General features: G+C 58.5%; 1 protein-coding gene across 7 annotated transcripts in view; it reads right to left on the reverse strand.

The window, feature by feature from the left end:
* The window catches only part of Elfn2 (extracellular leucine rich repeat and fibronectin type III domain containing 2), a 50,704-nt gene extending 33,378 nt beyond the window's left edge, over positions 1-17,326 (reverse strand). For 2 of the 7 annotated variants that reach the window (XM_045153679.1, XM_045153675.1), the window contains exon 1: positions 8,422-8,577. The gene's annotated coding sequence lies outside the window, so the exon portion shown is untranslated. Of the gene's footprint in view, positions 1-8,421; positions 8,578-11,205; positions 11,330-13,754; positions 13,816-17,002; positions 17,081-17,249 lie in introns of those variants that run through there. The other 5 variants (XM_045153680.1, XM_045153674.1, XM_045153676.1 and 2 more) reach the window with 5 other exon arrangements.
* Between the last annotated feature and the right edge of the window lie 1,506 nt (positions 17,327-18,832).

Consider the following 18,832-nt stretch of genomic DNA (forward strand, 5'->3'; position numbering starts at 1 on the left):
GCTGCGTGACCACAGGCAGGATCCAAAAGCCCTCTTTGTGCCTTGGTTTCCCCATCTGTAAAGTGGGGCAATGATAGTACCTCTTTGTTGGGATCTGGTGAGGATGCAAAGAATTTCTACAATGGTGGGAAACAGTGCCTGGCATGGATGTCACTTAGGTACTGTGAGTTAGAAAGAACAGATACCTTGCTTTCAGTCTTGGTGGCCTGAGAATCGCGTCCCACAGAGGATGAGGAGAGGGGAGTGCCACCACCCGAACCTGGGTTCAGAACTCCCTGTCCAGGGCTCTGCCTACTCAGTGCCAACATGTCTCCAATTTAGTTTAAAAGGCACCAATACTGGTCTGGAGAGATGGCTTCACGGTTAAGGCACTTGCCTACAAAGCCTAAGGACCCAGGTTTGATTCCTCAGGACCCACATAAGCCACAAGATGCTGCATGCTTCTGAAGTTTGATTACAGTGGCCTGGCATACTCTCCCTCTACCTCTCCCTCTTTATATCGCTCACAAAAAAAAAAAAAAAAAGTTAAAGCCGGGCATGGTGGTGCACACCTTTAATCCCAGCACTTGAGAGACAGAGGTAGGAGGATTGCCATGAGTTCAACACCAGCCTGAGATTACATAGTGAATTCCAAGCCAGCCTGAGCTAAAGAAAGGCCTTACCTAAAAACAAAACCAACCAATGCTGGGTGTGGTGGCGCACGCCTTTAATGTCAGCACTCGGGAGGCAGAGGTAGGAGGATCTCCATGAGTTCAAGGCCACCCTGAGGCTACATAGTGAATTTCAGGTCAGCCTGGGCTAGAGTGAGACTCTACCTCAACCCTCGCCCCCACCACAAAAAGCACCAATACTGACCCTGCTCAGGCTCCAAGGAGGAGAAGAGACTGGGGGTGCTGGAGGAGGAACCAGGATGGGCCCGCCACTGGGGCTAGATCTGCAGCCGCCTCCTGTTCCTCGTCCTTGGGAGTTAGCACTTGCCCATACTGCCCCGCCCCCAGCTCCAGGAGGACCCCAGCAGGCCCGTGGGCACCCAGGAGGCTTTAACAGCCAGCCAGGTTCTGAGGCAGCCCAAAGGCCCAATACCCACACACAAGCCCGTGTCACAGCAGGCAGCAAACCGCAAGGGACATCCAGCAAGCAGCCTGGAACTCCAGCCCCTCTGCCCCAACAAGCATCGTTCCCCAGACCCCACAGACACAAATCCCATTCTGAACGAAGTCCTCTTTGACACACTGAGGTAAGAGCCACAGGAGCCCAGATGCCCACACTCAGCTCCCAGAACAGCTCCCCACCAGCCAGCCACCTGCTCCCACACAGCAGGAGGTGACATGCCCACGTATTCCCTGACGGGACACTCTTCACCCGGAACCAGTGTGGTAAACCCGTTCAGGCCTCACACGCACTCCCTCTAATTCCCCTCAGGCCCAGAGCCACAGGGGACGATGTGGGGTCTGGATGTCAACCCCAGGACAGAGATGGGGTCAGACCCAGACAGGAAACAGAAAGCAGGGGAGAGAAACAGAGCTAAGACATCGCCAGTCAGCCCTCTGCCTGCTCAGAAGTGGCCATTCCGGCTGGCCCCAAGGCTTGGGAGGCAGTAGTGTCCACCCTGTGGCTGGCAGTCTCCAAGCCCACCCTCGGCCACTCATGGTGGTGCCACCGTGGGCCATAGCCTGCATGAGTGACAGAGGCTGGGTGGAAGGCTGGCTGGCTCTGATCCCCAGTATCGGGAGTGCTGGACCCTGTCAACCCCTCTTGGGCTGTCCCCTATCCCCAGGGCTCTGAGGGACTGCAGCTGTTCTACAGACCCCCATAGGCACCAACAGCAGCCCCCTGAAGCTCCCTCTTGAGTCCAGAACATAGCAGTATCTCAGCTGAGCCAGGAACCCATCCCCAAAGCCCCTCTGTCCCCCAACTTCACCAAATCAGCCAGACAAAAGCCAAGAGCGGTTAGGAAACAGCAGGCGGCTACCCAGCATGTACCTGGGCAAGAAGCAGACAGAAACTGTCTTCCTGCATCATATGCTCCATCCTCTCAACAGTTTTCTGTCCCTTTTACAGATGGAAAAACTGAGGCTGAGTGTGCTCTGCCCAGATCCACACAGCTACAGCAGGACAAAGAGCTGTAGTGGAGCCCACGGCTCCCACGCCCAAGGCAGGAGCTTTCCAGGGGTGTTCAGCAGTGAGGAGGGAAAGCAGGAGGGGGCTACAGAGGCAGATACCCCCACATTTCCTGGCCAAGGCTCCCAGGGCTCTCTCCAACAGCCACAGCATGGTACCAAGGGCCGTACCCACTGCCCCCAGAAGGAAGCCAGGGACGGACCTGGAGCTCACTGGAGCCTTCACTGTGTTGGGGAGAGTGAGGCCCTTGAGAACACCAGTCGCTGAGGTGAGAGCCATTTCTCTTCCCAGCACACCGATGAGCCCACTGAGGTACAGCCCAGTGCAACCCACTGTGGGGAGAATCGGAAGTTGGCACACAGGTCCCTGTGCTTGACGCCTAGGTCACCCCCGTGTCACAGCCCAGGAGTTTCTCGGTTCTGATCTGCCACCTCACGCCCACACCCCAGAGTGTCTGGGGGACAGAAAAATGTTCACCCCTCGAGGCTTTGCTTAGACCCAGGGCCCCGGAGTCACCGTTATGTCACATCCATTGACCTTCCCGGCACCCATCTCCTTCCAGGATGGGAGGGTCCATGGAGAGCCCTCAGCTCTGTCCTCAGTCAGCCTTGGATAAGAAGGAAAGGTCAGTCAACGCACTGAGGTCAGTTACTGGAGGGCAGGGGCTGGGATCTCACTGTGAGGACCAGAGAGGGTGTGGGAGGAGCCAGAGTTCCCCAGTAAGCTGGGCGTCTGGAAGGAGGCTTGCAGCCCCTCCCCGCTGTGAGGACTGAAGTTGGGCTGTGACCCAGTGTGCAGCGTGGACACCTCATGGGGGTTGGGGCTGTGGTCGCTTCTAGAAGTCCTGGGTGCAGCTAGGCAACCTAGTACTTGGACCTACTGTGTATGGGTTCCCCTGCCTCCAGTTCTATCTCCTTCCGCCCTTCCCAGGGCCCCCATTTCACAGATAGGCAAACTGAGGCAGAGCACGTAACCACTTAGAAATAGGATCTAACACGATGTCCCGCTTCCAACTGCAGAAAGCCTAGTGGCGCCACCCCCCACCCCCGCCTCAAGTCCACCACCTTCCAGTCCCCAGAGATAACCTCTTGTAAGAAATCTCCCCCAGAATTCAGCAAGCCTCCATTGGGGGGGGGGGCTGGCCTCCCCTACAGGCAAAGAGCAGGCTGAGCCTAAAATACCCTGAGTACCTCCTCCCTCAGACTAGGGCTCCTGGGAAAGTACTACCATTCACACAGGGAAACCCCACTGCTCAGCCACAGTGGAACAGGCCCACCTCCCTCCTGGGCCTCCATGCACATGCCCCCCCCCTCTCCTGCCTCCCTCTTGGCGCTCCTCCAGTCAGGACCAGTACCAGGCAGGCCACCCCCCCTCATCAGGCCCCAACCATGAATCCCACCTCTGTTGGGCACCACAGACCCCCCTTTCTCCTCCCCAAACAAATGGGGTCTTGAGCAAGACACTGGGATGGTACACACAAGGCCACATCTATTCCCTACCGGGCATGGCTGCCAACGGGGTGGGCAGTCAGGCCAGGGAGCCATCTGTCAGCTCCACAGCCCCTTGAGGTCCAACCTCCAAAATAGGGGGTTGGTGGACATTCTATGTCCCATCCAGGCAGGTCTGGACTAGCAGCCCATTCCCCAGGTGACCGAGGTGCAGACCCATCCTGCCACACTGTTCTCTGCCCTCCTCCTCTCTCTTCTCTTGGCACTCTGGTCCTTTCCCAAGCCCCTCTCTATGCTCAGTAGAGGATTGCCCCAGACCTCAGTGTGGTCACACCCCCCCCCATGCTGAGTGGGCTGTGGTGGCATGGGGAAGACTCGGGCCAGAAAGTCTGCGGCACTCAGTACGTGCTCAATTAAGCAAGCTTCCTTCTCCCTCTTCTTCTTTTTTTTTTCTCTCTGTTTTTGTTTGTTTTGTTTTTGTTTTTTTGCCTTTCCTGACCTGGGCAGGGGTCATAAAGAAAGTGACACAAGAAAATCAAGGCTGAAGGGCAAAATATAGCCTGTCCCATGAACTTTAAACATCGCTGACTCAGAGCTGACCACTGAAGCCTCCCAGGACTAGGTGGCCCTCAGAAGCTGTCTTTCCACCCTGGAGGGTGTTTCAGAGCCAAATCAAAGCGCAGAGCCATGGCCTCCAGAAGCCAGCCAAGAACGGTTCCCCATTTTTCTGACACGCAAACTGTAGTGCTTAGTGGTCCAATACTTTGCCTAAGGTCACCCAGCTAGTAAACAGATGAATTGATTTTTTTTTTTTTTTTTTTTTACAATTCAAGCTGCTCCCAAAAGCTCTTCCTTATGGTGTGAGCCTTCCTTGTCCAAGAGCCTTCTGTGATGTTGCTTCTTCATTTGGGGTCAAGTCCAAACCCTCCAGCATGAAACACAAGGCCCCCAGCAAAACGCTGGAATGCAGCAGGAAAAGACACTGGATCTGAAGTCACTTAGCCCAGGTCAAAATACCACCTACTGCCGGCACAATGGCGCACGTCTTTAATCCCAGCACTCAGGATTCTGAGGTAGGAGGATCGCTGTGAGCTTGACGCCAGCCTAAGACCTCATAGTGAATTCCAGGGCAGTCTAAACTAGAGTGAGACCCTACCTCAAAACAATAACCAAAAAAAAAAAAAAAAAAAAATCACCTCCTGCCAGCCATATGTCCCCAGCAATTCCCTAGGTCACTATTTTCCTGTGTAAAATGGGAATAGCAGAATTGATCTCCTAGGGAGTCAGGCAAGGTCACCTCTCCACCATCTCACATTATAGCTATTAAACTTCGGTATGTTGGACCCTGGGTGCGGGGCACTGGGATAGAGCAGGAGCCAGGACAGAGCATAAACAGAACAGAATCAGCCATGTTCGAGGCTACAGAAAACAGAGGTGCCAGGCGTGGTGGTGCACGCCTTTAATCCCAGCACTCGGGAGGCAGAGGTAGGAGGATCGCCATGAGTTCGAGGCCACCCTGAGACTCCATAGTGAATTCCAGGTCAGCCTGGGCTAGAGTGAGATCCAGCCTCAAAAAAACAACAAAAAGAGAGAGAAAACAGTGGGTGAGGAAGCCCAGAGCAAGGGTCCAGGTGGTAGGGAAGAGGTGACAACAAGAACCACCAGTCAGGGACGGGCGATGAGTAGCGAAGAGTAAGACGAGACCCAGAGCTCGCAAGGAAGTGCGGGGGACACGGCAGATCCCCTGAAGCCACCAGGACGCTTGCTGGGCGGCTTCCAGTGAATTCCGGGAATCCTCCACATCCCTCACTTCATTCAGAGCAACCTTCCTCCCTTCACTGTCTCCCACTTTGCAGGTGAGGAAAAGAAGCTTCCCAAGACCCCACAGCCCAGAAATGGCAACTTGGAAACAGTCACCTAAGTCTGGTAGTCCCCAGTCCCAGGTTCCTTCCAGAACATTCAGTCACGCTTCTTCCCCAGCCCTGGACGGCTTCCACCCTGAGATAAACTCCTGTCACGCTGGCACAAGGTCGAGGCCTTGTTCAGCTCCCTCATACCACTTGGGGGTCCATGCAGGACAGCCCTCTGACCTTGGTGAAAAAGGCCGACAGGGTAGGAGAGGAAGTCTCCACACCAGCAAGGTGAGGTAATGAGTTGTACCAACAGGGATGGGGAAATAAATGTGTCACACCTAGAAAGTGGCCCTGGATCAGGACCTGAACAGAGAACCCTGTCACTCAAAAGGCAGGTATCTTGCCCCCCACCCTACTCCGCAAGCTCTTCCAAGGTCACCCGATGGGAATCCCTTTCACAGCCCTCCCTAGCTGACCCCTGCAGGGCCAAGAAGGACCATGAGACAGAAGTCAGCTGACCAGCTCAGAACACAGACCCCAGGAAAGAAGGCAGGAGACAGATATTCAGGTGACAGCTGTTGAGCAGGACCCCCCGGGCTTAGCAGTTAAGGAACTTCCCTGTGAAGCCTAAGGACACAGGTTCGATTCCCCAGGTCCCACATAAGCCAGACTACACAAAGTAGTGTGTGTGTCTGGAGTTCATGTGCAGTGTCTAGAGGCCCCAGCGCACCTATTCATTCTCTCTCTCTCCCTCCTCTCTCTCTCTCTCAAATAGAATAAATATTTTAATTTTTAAATATATTTTATTTATTTATTTGAGAGAGAGAAAGAATAGGCACACCAGGGCCTCCAGCCACTGCACATGAACTCCAGATGCATGTGCCACCTTGTGCGTCTGGCTTGCGTGGGACCTGAGGAATCGAACCAGGATCCTTTGGGCTTCACAGGCAAATGCCTTAACTGCTAAGCCATCTCTCCAGCCCAAAATAAATATTTTTAAAAAGAAGAAAATAATGTGCACCTGGGCCCTCCCAGAAAGAAGGGTAGGAGCCCAACCAGGGAGCCTGCCCAGGGCTCCATGGTGCTTGGCCACCAAAGGGCTGCGGGACCATCAGCAGGACCCCACCATCCTTGTTGCTGAGAAGCTGGGGCCATGCTCCCCGTAATGGCTGGTGGACCACAGGAGAGAGCGTGAGGAGAAAGATCTCTAGGGAAAAAGACCACTGGCTTCCCAGGCACGCGGAGTCACCTGTAAAAAGTTGGTGGTGGTGACACCTGCTGAGTGGATAATAGCCAGGAACACATGATGTGTCCCATGCCGTGTCCCAAAGACAGCAACCTGGTGAGACAAGCAGGGCATTTCCACTAAATGAAAAGGAAAATCAAGCATGGGGGGGCGGGGGGCACAGGATCGAAACCTGATAACTCGGTGTTCTTCCCGGCTGCTTCCTGTTATTACACTAAGAAAATGTTGCTTCTAGAGAGTTCCTGAGACTGGGGAGTAGAGAGAGGCCTGTATGGTCTGGAAGAGGCAGAGGCAGAGAGGCAGGTCACCCCCAAGAAGGAGCCGCCCTGAGGAGCCCGGGGCCTGCTATGTGACCTTGTACAAGTCACTTCTCCTACCTGGTATCTTTTATTTTATTTTATTTTTATTTATTTATTAGAGGCAGAGAGAGAGAGAACGGGTGTGCCAGGGCCTCTAGCCACTGCAAACGAACTCCAGACGCATGCGCCACCATGTGTACCTGGCTTACGCGGGACCTGGAGGATGGAACCCAACTCCTTAGGCTTCACAGGCAAGTGCCTTAGCTGCTAAGCCGTCTCTCCAACCCCCTACCTGGTATCTTAAAGGCAGATATGAATGCCACCTACTCCCAGCACTTCACTGGGACAGCAGGTCCCCAACAAATATGAGGACAACAAAGGCACATGTGGCCAGACGGGGACCCCGGGGAATCAAAGGATCGGAGGAGACTGAGGGAAGCCCAGATGGGAGAACACAGCCACTTCAGGCATTATAGGAGGAGACAGGTAGCTCAGACCCACCCGTTGGAAAGCATTCCTCCCAAGAACAGCCACTTCGGCCCATGGCAGCAAGGTCAAGTCCAACACTCCCCCGACCCTCAGCCGCCCTGCAGCAGCCCCCTTCCCAGACCTCCACAGCTCAGCAGCCTCAGCCTTCCACGTGGAGACCACCGCACCTTAGAGACAGCATCTCTTCTGCATAGCAACCAACAGCAACCCCAGCCAGCCAGCCTCCTCCCAATCTCCTCCTCTCTCCATGGAGACCACAATGCCACAGCAACCGCCGTCACTCAGTGCCCGCCTGCTTGCCCAGACAACAGCTCCCTCCACGTGGCCACCACCAACACAGCCTCGGTGACAGTGACAGCTTTAGCCTCTTCTCTCCAGGGCAGCCACCAGCCCCAGCCACGATGAAACAGTGCTTTCTGCCTGCCTGCGGCCTCCTGGCGTCAGACTGCTCCCCGCGCCGCCTCCAAAATTCAATGTCACAGGATCAGACCCCAAATCCGTGCTGCTGGCATTTTCCCCTGCTCCCAGCTCCCACCTGGGCCCTCCATCTCCTCATTCTTCAGCAGAAAATATCTGCTGGGGAGAAAAGAGGCCATGTTCTCCCAGGCCGTCCCTGGAGGGCAGCCCATAACCCCCTCCCCCCGGCCTCAGCAGGTGTGCAGGGACCCTGCCCTGCAGGACACAAGCCAGGCCAACTTGGGCCTCTGCCCAGAGAAAGAGCTAAAGCTGGTGGCTTCCTCCTCGCCTCCCCTGAGGACCTATCCCAGACCCCAGCAAGCTTGCCACTCTGACAGAAGCCTTGGAGGCCCCGGGGAACAGGGAGCCCACAGCTGGAGGCAGGCCCCTACGCAGGAAGGGACCCGCGGTGGGCTGAGGCTGGGCGACATCACGGATTTACAAGGTCAGGCCCTGTGAGCTACGTTCACATACAGCCGCACACTCAGCCATAAGGACCCTGTCCTTACCAGACATCTGCAGGCAAAGGGAGCTCTCCTGCAGCCAGCGAGGCTCTGTCCCTGACCCAGGTCTCAGGGAAGTTCCCCCCGGGGAAGCCACAACAGCAGCAAAGCAGAGAGGTCTGAGGTCCTGGCCGGGCGCAGCAGAGGCAGCGCCTCACACAAACCCTCTCCTCTGCCAGGAGGGGGGGGGGAAGAGGGGGGGAAAGGAGAGGAGGAGAAGAGGAAGAGAGGGAGGGGACAGCAGGAGGGAGGGAGGAGGGAAAATGCTGAAGTCTTGAAGGGTACACTCACTTCTTTCTTAGGTTTCCCATGGCAACAGCATATACCACAAATGATATCAGTGTGAGAAAGAAGAGGCCGAGGGAGAGGGATGGAGATGGAGACAGAGACAGAGATGGAGGAGGCGGAGGCTGGGAGATGGTGAGCAAGATGGATAGACACAGAGATAGAGAGATGGGAAGAGAGACAGAAAGATGGTGGAAGGCGATGGAAAGAGAGACAGAAAAATGGGGAGAGAAGTGGAAAGAGATGGGAGAGGAAACACAGCTCACAGGTCATGTGAGCTAGGTTCACATACAGCCATACCCTCACAGTCCGAGATGGGGGAGACAGAAGAGAGGGGGCAGAGATGGGGAAGAGAGGAAAGAGATGGGGAGAGACAGGAGAGAGAGGGGCAGAGATGGGGAAGAGAGGAAAGAGATAGGAAGAGACGGGAGAGAGAGGGGCAGAGATGGGGAAGAGAGGAGATGGGGAGAGACAGGAGAGAGAGAGGCAGAGATGGGGAGGAGAGGAAAGAGATAGGAAGAGACGGGAGAGAGAGGCAGAGATGGGGAAGAGAGGAGATGGGAGAGACAGGAGAGAGAGAGGCAGAGATGGGGAGGAGAGGAAAGAGATGGGGAGAGACAGAAGATGGAGAGGCAGAGATGGGGAGGAGAGGAAAGAGATACAAAGCTAGAGATGGGCAGAGAGATGTGAGAGATGAAATGCTGCTGTGGAGAGAGGGAAAGTCCTGCAGCACGGGTGTGGAGGACCTCTAGGTGGTGGGCTGGGTACTCCCTAACAAAAGCCTAAGGGTCAGGGGCAAGACACGAGACCAGGAGCCACCAGCCTTTTCCCAAACCCCTGGGCAGGAGGGCCATCAACAGAACTGGGAGCAGAGGGCTCCCCCAACATCCCCCTCCTCCAAACAAGCCCAGCACCCTGCTGGGCTCTACAGCCTGAAGGTACCTCCCGGGTCACCTCACTTGGTCACACAATCACACCCATATGTGTGCAAACTCAACAGGTGATGCCCAGTGCCCACACATACCTCCCTCACCTCACCTCACCTCAATGCCCACCCATGTCACCTTCCTGCTGGGCACCTGAAAGACCAAAACTGTCGAGTCCGCTCATCGGCTGAGGTTATGGCCTCTGGAGCAAGGAAGGAGGACCTCCCCCCCCCACATCTCCCGTTTTACTCAGAACTTCAGGGGGCTGGCACACACCCCCTCCCCAAGTGCACAGCCATGCCCTCCTGCGCACCTCACGCAGTGAGCTTACACAGCCCAAGAGCTCTGTGCGTCCACCTGCCCAGACTTGCTTGGGACAGAGAAGATGGACACCAAGGCCTGCCTCGGTGTGCATACGCACACGTGCTCACGCACACGCCTGCCCCTCTCCTGTCTGGCCCCCACATCCTCCACCAGCCCAGATGGCACTCTGAGCCCTCCCCCGCAGGCAGGGGCTCACACCTCGCCCCCTCAGCAGTGCCATTCACAAACATATGTAGACCCACCCAGTGCTGGCAGCCAGTGCTTGCAGAACATAAACACAGCGGCCCCTGTCTGTCTGTCTGCACACCCTCAGCCCCACCCCCACCCAGGGGCAAGAAGGATGAGGAAGGACCCGGGACTCTCAGAATGGCTCCCAGCCTGGTCCACACTTGACCATCAGCCCCTTGGCCAGCAGGGGTGGGAAGGAACCCTTGGGGGCACTCACTAGACACACACACCCACACAGAGCACCCCGACAGAACCAACACGCCCACAGAGCCCGGACAGTAGACACGCGCGAGGCGCGCGCGCGCGCGCACACACACACACCCCAACACTGAACCGCACAGCTATGCCAACGTGCCCCGGGGGGACACTGCATAGACACATCAGCACACCCACAGACCCACACTGGCTTCTTACTGGGGACTGCCCCCACCTCCAAGCTTGCCAAAGATATCCAGACAAGCGCGCCCACATGCACGGGGCACCCTACAGAGTTTTATACGCCAACACATACATGTCCCCAACCTTGCCCACATAAGGGAACCCTCCCCAGGCACCGAAGCCAATGCGATGCGCACGTGCCCACACAGCCTAGGCCACTGCTGCGCCCCCGTCCCCGGGGGGTGGGGGTTGAGGGGGAATGCCTGTCCTCGGCCCCTCGGCCTGGGGTCATCATCCCTGGCCCCCGCTCGCGGCGTCCCCGCCCCCACGCGCCGCGCCGCGCCCCGCCCCTGCCGGCGGCGGCTCTGCATCCCGCGCCCCGCGCCGAGCCCAGAGCCCGTGAAATTGGCTGCGAGCGTCAGCGGCCGCGGCTGCGAATTCTAAGCACCGAGAAGCCGGGCGGAAAGCAGCGGCTGGACCGAACCGGTGGGGCAGACGGCGGGGGCGGGGGCGGGGGGCGGGGATGGGGTCGGGACCCGCGGGGCTGCGATCCGGTCCCCAGCCAGGCCTCCCAGGAGCACCCACCGGATGCACGGCTCCGCGCCTCCTCCACCCGCTCCTCCTCCGGCCTCGGTTCCCACGCACGCACCCGCACATCCGCAGGCCCGGCTCCACCCCGGGACGGGAGCCCTGTCCGAGGTGCTGAGGCAAACCCAATGGAGCCCCGTCCACTGCGGCCACGCGGAGCCCGGATGCTCTGCCAGCGGTGCGGCCTCGAATCCTTGACTCTGCTTACTGTGAGACTAAACGTCGTGGAGACTGAAGATCGCTCTTTCCTGCCTGGCTCTTCTGGGCCCTAACTCTGAACGCAGGCCCCTCCTCGGGAGCCCAAGGATGATGGCCTTGCTGTCTACAACAGGAGTCTGGGAGGAAGCCCAGAAACCCATCCAGCTGGGAAACACATTAAAGAATGAAAACAGAGACCTCGGTGTGCCTGGCTCTCAAGTGGGCACACAGCAGCCAGCCCACGCACCTCACAGGCCGGCTGTGAAGAGCCAAGGTACGACTTCAACCAGAACAAGGGAACAGCTGCTCAGGCATAAGCACCCCCAGAAGGCCCACTGTCTCCTGTGATGCCCCCCTTCTCTTCTCTGGCTCCCTCCCCAAGTGGCAGATGAGACAAGAGGGTGAAAGAAATAACTAAAACACACCACTAAAGGGACAGGTGCCAGCCCTCCCTCGGCCGCCATCCAACCCTCAAACATGGGTGAATTAATCGTCAGGGAGAGCAAGACCCCAGGGAACTGAGATCACATCAGGGAGAGCCCAGGATGGTGCCTTTCAGCCAACACCAGCGACCACATCCCTTGTGCTGCGTTTCTCAGCCACGCACTTCCCCAGGCCTCTGCGGTCGACCCAGAGACCGTGAGTCTCCGTTCATCCTCTCAAAATCCACTCCAGGCTTCCCTACCTCCGAGGCCCTGGTCCTCACATGGTATCTCCACCTGGTCTCCTCCTCACCCCCACCCCCACCCCTAGAGGCCAGCCGCCAAAATCCTCCAGCCAAAATTAAACAAGAAAACAGAGAGTGCCTCATGCTTACAGAGGCACAGAAGAGCAGGTGCCGGCTGGAGGGAATTGTACATCGCCCAGAGCAGAAGGCAGCCCGGCCTCGCCAGCCATCGCCGGTGGGTGGCGGGGGGGCTGTCACTGTCCTCAGGGTTACTCAGCACCTGCCTGCAGCCTGCAGCACCAGACCCCCTGGTGGGTCACCCACTAATGAGGCCCATCTGTCAAGCGAGCCCTACTGTGTGCACTCGCCAGATGTTCTTGTCTTATCCCTAGGGGCTCCTGTCTGAGCTCTGGGCCACACTTCTCCCTGACAGAACTGTGTGCACGGTCTGGAAGGGAAACAAAATGTGCTTGGCGCCGGGCGTGGTGGCGCACGCCTTTAATCCCCAGCGCTCGGGAGGCAGAGGTAGGAGGATCGCCGTGAGTTCGAGGCCACCCTGAGACTCCATAGTGAATTCCAGGTTAGCCTGGGCTAGAGTGAGACCCTACCTCGAAAAATCAAAACAAAAAATGTGCTTAGCAAGTATGTTAAAGGGTCTATGGAGCTGGTGGGCAGCGTGTGTGTGGTGGGAAGGAACAGACCAGAAACAGCTCAGCCAGCAAACAAATCTGTGATAATCCCACAGGTCATGAGAAGGGCAGAGAAGGGAGGTGGGCAGGTGGGTCTCCAGTCTCTCACCCTCTGTCTCTCCAAGATCCCAGGAACACTGCAGTGGGAGACAGATGACACGAAAGGGAAACTGAGTCAAGTATGACCTTTAGGGCTAGCTCAGAACAGATAGATGAGGCAGTTTTGGAGAATCATTCCCCACATGCTCCTAGAGAAAGTGAGTGACCGGTATGTGTCTGCACACACACACACGTACCATGCCTCACCCACCCTGTACCCCAAGCCCTTCTCACTTCCTTTCTGAACCCTAGAATCTGGTTTCTAGGCAACTCAGAGGGTGAGAAATAGAGGTTGAAAAGAGTGGAAAGAGTGTTTGTTCTCTCTCAGACACACACACACACATACACACACAGCCCTACCAGAGAATCAGAAAGGAGTTGAGTGTCCCTTGGAAAGGAAGTGGTGACAGTGGCCCCAGCCCTCCCATGAGCTGACTTCCCAGAACTCTCAGAACACACTCAGATGAGGACAGGGACAGTTTGGCCCCTGAGCCCCTATGCTCTCCAGAAGCCAGCTTGTCAGAGAGTGGCAGGGGAGCCCAGCGACGCCCCCTGACGCCCTCCCCCAGCCACCACAGACTCGGGGCCTGGGAAGAGACCAGTCCTAAGACAGACCCTTTGCCTCCCCCAGAGAAGCTCCACACTTAGTGCCAGCACCCAGCGTCACAATGCCATAGCACCGCGGAGGGCCAGGAGCAAGCAGCTGCCGTTGGCAATTCCACAGGTCCCTGTGGGGGAGGCACAGGAGGAATGGGGGTGTGGGTGAGCTACGGGAGTAGACCCAGTGCCTCCTTTCTTCCTGCCCCTCCAACAGTGCAGCCTCCACCAGGATATTCCTACCCACTGCTTCCCTATGACAGGGTCACTGGTCCCCAATTACAGAGCAGCAACAAACAGAAAACCCAGAGAGGGACCTCACTGAGAATGGCGCCCCAACATGGAAGAGGCCCGGCCCACCTGGCAAAAGAGTTCAGCAGTGAATGATGCTGGCTCTAGGCTCCACCTGCAGCGTGTGTGGTGGGAAATGGGGGGGGGGGGGCGGTCCTGGTTCCACCGTCCTGGGCTGGTCTGCAACTTCTCTGTTTCTTGTCTGTGAAATGAGGGATAACAATGGCTTCTATAGCAGAAGGCTTTTGCAGAGTTAAGCGAATGCCAAGGGATGCTGCACACTAGGCCTGGCCCTCAGCTCAGTCACTGGAGGAACCTTAGCTGATGCCATTGTTATTCTTCTGCTACAATGGGGACTGTTGCTATGAGCAGTCAGCACCTTCGGCTGGCTGGTCCAGGTGGCTCTCCCAAGTTCCCCTGGTGGCTGTCTGTAGGGCTGAAGCAAAGTACATGGTCCCCAGTAACAATAACAGCGCCTCTGCCCAGGATGTTCATTAAAGCAGGAGAAGGTTAATTTGATCAGGAATCGGCTGGGACTGCCGGAGGCAGAAGACTCGGTTAACCTTCTAGAATATTCTCACCACTGGCCCAGGAGCCTGACAGCTAAGGAGGCTCAGGCTGGGCGACAGTGGGTGTGGCCATGTGCTGGTACAACCTGGTGGGAGCGGGGCTGCTGGGAGGACCCAGGACACTGAACTGGCGCAGGTGAGCGTTCAAGGGGCAGATGACATCCTGGGTGAGCACAGGGACCTCGCTCAGCGAGCCCCAAAGGTGAGGAGCCACTCCCTCCCCGAGTCCATGTCACATACTGCCAGGAGCGGGAGAGGCAGCCCAAGAACCCCTTTCTGCTTCCAAAGCAGACATCCTGCGAGTCCCCTGGTGTCAAGGAAGCCACACTGGGGACAAGGACCTTGGACCGCTCCACTACAGAGGGCTTAGCAGCTCTCCGTGCCCCATTCCATCTGAATTCAATGGATGAAACAAGCCACACTGGCCCGGGAGTCAAGGTCAGCCTCTCCAGCCACCCCTGACTCTGACTCAGCCCAGCCCATAGCACGGAGGTCCCCACCTCTTCATAAATCGAGAGTGTCCTGCTGCTATAAAGCCACCCAGCAGGAGCATTCACATGACAGAACGAGCGCGCAGACTTCAGTTTGCCTGTCTGACAAGTGGGCACACAGCAGCCACCCCAGCCCACATGCCTGCTGCAAGGATCCAAGGAAAGAGAAAGTTCTTGACAAAGTACGACTTAAGGCAAAAGGGGAGAGGAGCTGCTCCGGGCTGAGGGACATGGAAGACAGCGTTTTCCCAGAGTGAACCCTACCTCGTGTGTCAGGCACCAGCACCCCAAGAAGGACCCCTGTCTCCTACTACCCTCCCCTTCTCTCTGACTCCCTCACAAGGTGGCAGAGATGGAAGTGACAGGATTGCCTAAAACCCAATACTTGGGGCAGGGGGAAAAAAAGGACACAGAGAGAGTAGACAGAACCCAAGTTCTCCAGTTCCCTACCATCACATGAATTTGCACTCACAAGCAAACCCACTCACTCACACACACGTGCCCAAGTGTGCAAGCTAGATAAAGGAATTGAGTACCAACAGGGGCTCAGACAGGAGGGGGCTCCACTTGGGGGAGAGAAGAGTCATTCTTCCTGGGAGCAAAGGAGTCTCACACCCACTCAGGAAACGGGGCCCCTTAGGAGTGATCACTCAGCTTAAGGCTCCACCCCCTTCCTCCCCTGCATGCACCCAGTAGACATGGCCACACTTAGCCCCACACACCCACAGCGACATCACATACTCTGGCCCATGGGGGTGGCCCCTTACACTGCTGTCCTGATGACGTCACCAGCAGGCTGAAGCTGATGTCACACCCCAAGGTTCTCACTGACATCACACACACAATTCTCTGTGATGTCCCCTTCGGGTTATTTCTTTTTCTTCCTGCCCAGGGGCTGATGACCCAGAAGTCCCCAAGTCCACTGTACATAGCCTCAGGGCCACGTAGGTAACTGAGGACTGTGCTTGTGTCTAGTGTGTGTGTGTGTGTGCATGTGTGCATGTACGCCCGCACGCACGCCCACTCTCCAGGCACACATTTCCATGCATGTGCAAGTCAACATGCCCTGCTGATAGTCTAGACATGACTCGTCCCACAGGTGTCTACAGGCTACAGGAATGAGGTGTGAGCCAAGCACACGCGCACACGCACACACACACACTCGACCCCCATAAAGCAGCTCCCAGGTGTTGAAACGCCCCTCCTCCGTGGACAGCGAGGGCTGCAGTTTCCACCACATTCCTCCAGGTACGGCCAGCCATCTGCCCCTTCCCCCAGCCTCTCCTCCCACAGACTGGCCTGCTGACAGTGACAGCCGCAGCCGGACACAGACGCAAGCGCACATGCACGCACGCGCATGCACACACACACACACACACACACACTCTCTCTCTCTCTCTCTCTCTCTCCAGCCCAACACCTGTATCTCTCAGCCAAGGGACCAGCCAGAACCTTCCGCAGCAGCTTCAGGGTGGGAAGCTTCCCAGAGAAGGAGCCCTGAGCCCCAGAAATTGTCCTCAAGAGCCACAAACGGCCCCAAGTTCGTTCTCCCTGGGCACGCCTGACAAGCTCTGTCCTCCACACGAGCTCCGGGCGGCGAGTGTGCAGGCGCACAGACCACGCACCTGCTGTCTCCCCTCCAAACATTCCAGGACATCCCTGCCGGGTCACAGACTGTGTGTGTCTGTAAGTGTGCACGGCGGGGTCCACCTCACGTCTGCACATTTCCCTCCCTACGTGCACAAACCACCCCACTGGCCAACACGCCCACCGCCTACCCCCTCCCGGCCAGCTGCTGAAGCCCACACACGGACACACACACACACACACACACACACACACACACACACGGTAGCGGCCCAGCCAGAACTGCAGTCTGCCGATGTGCGCTGGTGCCTTCCTTGTCCCACACCAGCCCTGCGGAGGAAAAGCTGAAGCCCTTGCAAGACATCCTGACCGTTCCCCCCCACACTCCCCCGCCAGCTCTGGCCCTCCCACCAAATCCACAGAGCTCCTGCAGGGAATGGGGCTAAGCCGCACCCTGACCCCTCCCCCAGAGGCAGCCCCCCCACCCCAGCCAACCAGCCACCCTCCCTCACCAGTTAGAAGATGAATTCCTTGACCTACCAGGACCCCCATGAAAAAGGGGAGCCTTGGCCTCTGATTTGCCAAGATGGGGTGCGGCGTGTCACTGGCCAACATAACCGTCCACCATCAAGCCTCTGCACCACCACCCCCCAAAAAATGCTCAGCTCACCGATCGTCCTCGGTGTTCTCCCACCTCGTCTGCGTCTCACCACCCCGCCGCAGGGTGGTCCCCCGTGGGGGGTGTCTCACGGACACCCCAAGACCCCGAGGAAGTGGAGGTGGCCCTCCCAGGCTCATCCTCTCCCTCCCGGGTCCCTCTCCAAGCCCCACCCCCGCTGGCTCCCCGCGGACTCCAGCCGCCCCACCTCCCCGACCCCCAGCAGGACTGCGCTCGGATGGGCCTGGGATTCACTCACCTCCGGCCCGGGGCCCGCCGGGATCCCGGTCGATCGCCGCCTCCGGGCGGCCCGCAGCTGCGGGGCCTGCGCGTGAGAGCGAGCGGGCGAGTGTGCGCGGCGCCCGGCCGTGCGTGTCGTGTGTCTGTGGTGTGTCCCGGGCGCGCGCGCGCGCGTGTGTGTGTGTGTGTGTCTGGGAGCGAGCGTGTGCGCGCAGACACCGCCACCGCCACCCCCGCCCCGCGCCGCCCGCAGGGGACCCGGGCGCCCCTGGAGTGCGTCAGTGATCCCGGCCGGCCATCGCTCCGTCCGTCCGTGCGTCCGTCTGCCCGTCCGCCCCGGAGCCTCGCTGTCCCCAGCAGGCCTCCCCGCAGCACACCCTCCCGCTTCCACGGCCACACGCGCGCTCACAGACACGCCGCGGGGCGGGGGCGGGGGCCGCGCCGGGCTCGGCGGCTGCAGCTGCGGCGTCCTGCGAGGCGGCGGCGACACCGCGGACCGCCGAGCCCCGGGCACCCGCCCGGCGCGCCCCTCTCCCCGGTACCCGCCCCGCCCCAGCCCCGGGCGCTGCTCACCCCGGGGGATCTCCGGGACGGGGTGGGGGGGGTCCTCCCCAGCGCATTCAACAGCTCGATGCAAAGTTACGGCGGGGCGGGGCGGGGCGCCCGAGGACCCCCACACACACACACCTTCCCAACGGACCCCCTCGCCGCCCGGATCCTGCCCTGCGCTCCCACGCTCCGCCTGCTGCCTTCCCATTCTACAGACCTGACAACCGAGGCGCGGAGGGCCAGTTCACCAGGCCTGGGTCACACGGCCAGTTCGCAGACTGCCCGTCCCCCAAGTGTGTCTGCCCCGCGGCCTGGCGGCCACTCTGCCTTACCGCATCCCCCAGAGGACACTGGACTCCATGGCTGCCCAATGAAAGTTGGAAAAGGCCTCTACCCCAGTCTCCCCCTCAACACACACACACTCACACCTGGGCCACCTGGGGGGCAGGTCTCTCTGCCGTAGAGACCGAGGAGGAGCCCTGGGGCCTGGGCTTAGACGCACACAGCCAGCCGGTGGAAGCGTCAGCGCGTCCTCCAGCCGCTGTGACCGTGCGCACAGACGGCTGAGCCCTGCCAGCTACGGGCAGGCCCGAGGCCTTGCCGTCGCTTTTTATCTTTATGGGACCGTACTGGCCAGTGTGTGTGCTCAGGGGTAACCAGCAGAAGCTCAGGCCAGCCACAGGGGCTCTTGGGAAGGTCATCTCAGCGGGGCTTGGGCGGAGTGTGGAAGGACGGGATCGGGGGTCGGTCAGCCGAAGAAGGTAGAGAAGTGTGTCCCGGGCTGCGGGAACGGCTCAGAGGGAGCAGCATCCAGGGGTGTGTACGTGCGGGGAAATCAAGGAAGACATTCCTCCCTCGTGTCAACTGAGGATGAGACCGGGAGGGTGGTGGACAAGCGTGGGACTCCAGTCACCCGTCACCCGTCACCTAGGGCCATGTGGATGGACCGTTGCGTGTTCGCGTCTGCCCTGCACCTTGGGCTTTCTGGCCCACTCCTACCTCCCTTTCAAAGTCCCTTGCTGCCCACTCAAATAAGCCACTATGCCATCTCTG

This window comes from Jaculus jaculus, chromosome 6, assembly GCF_020740685.1.
Source record: "Jaculus jaculus isolate mJacJac1 chromosome 6, mJacJac1.mat.Y.cur, whole genome shotgun sequence".
Classification (NCBI taxonomy): domain Eukaryota; kingdom Metazoa; phylum Chordata; class Mammalia; order Rodentia; family Dipodidae; genus Jaculus; species Jaculus jaculus.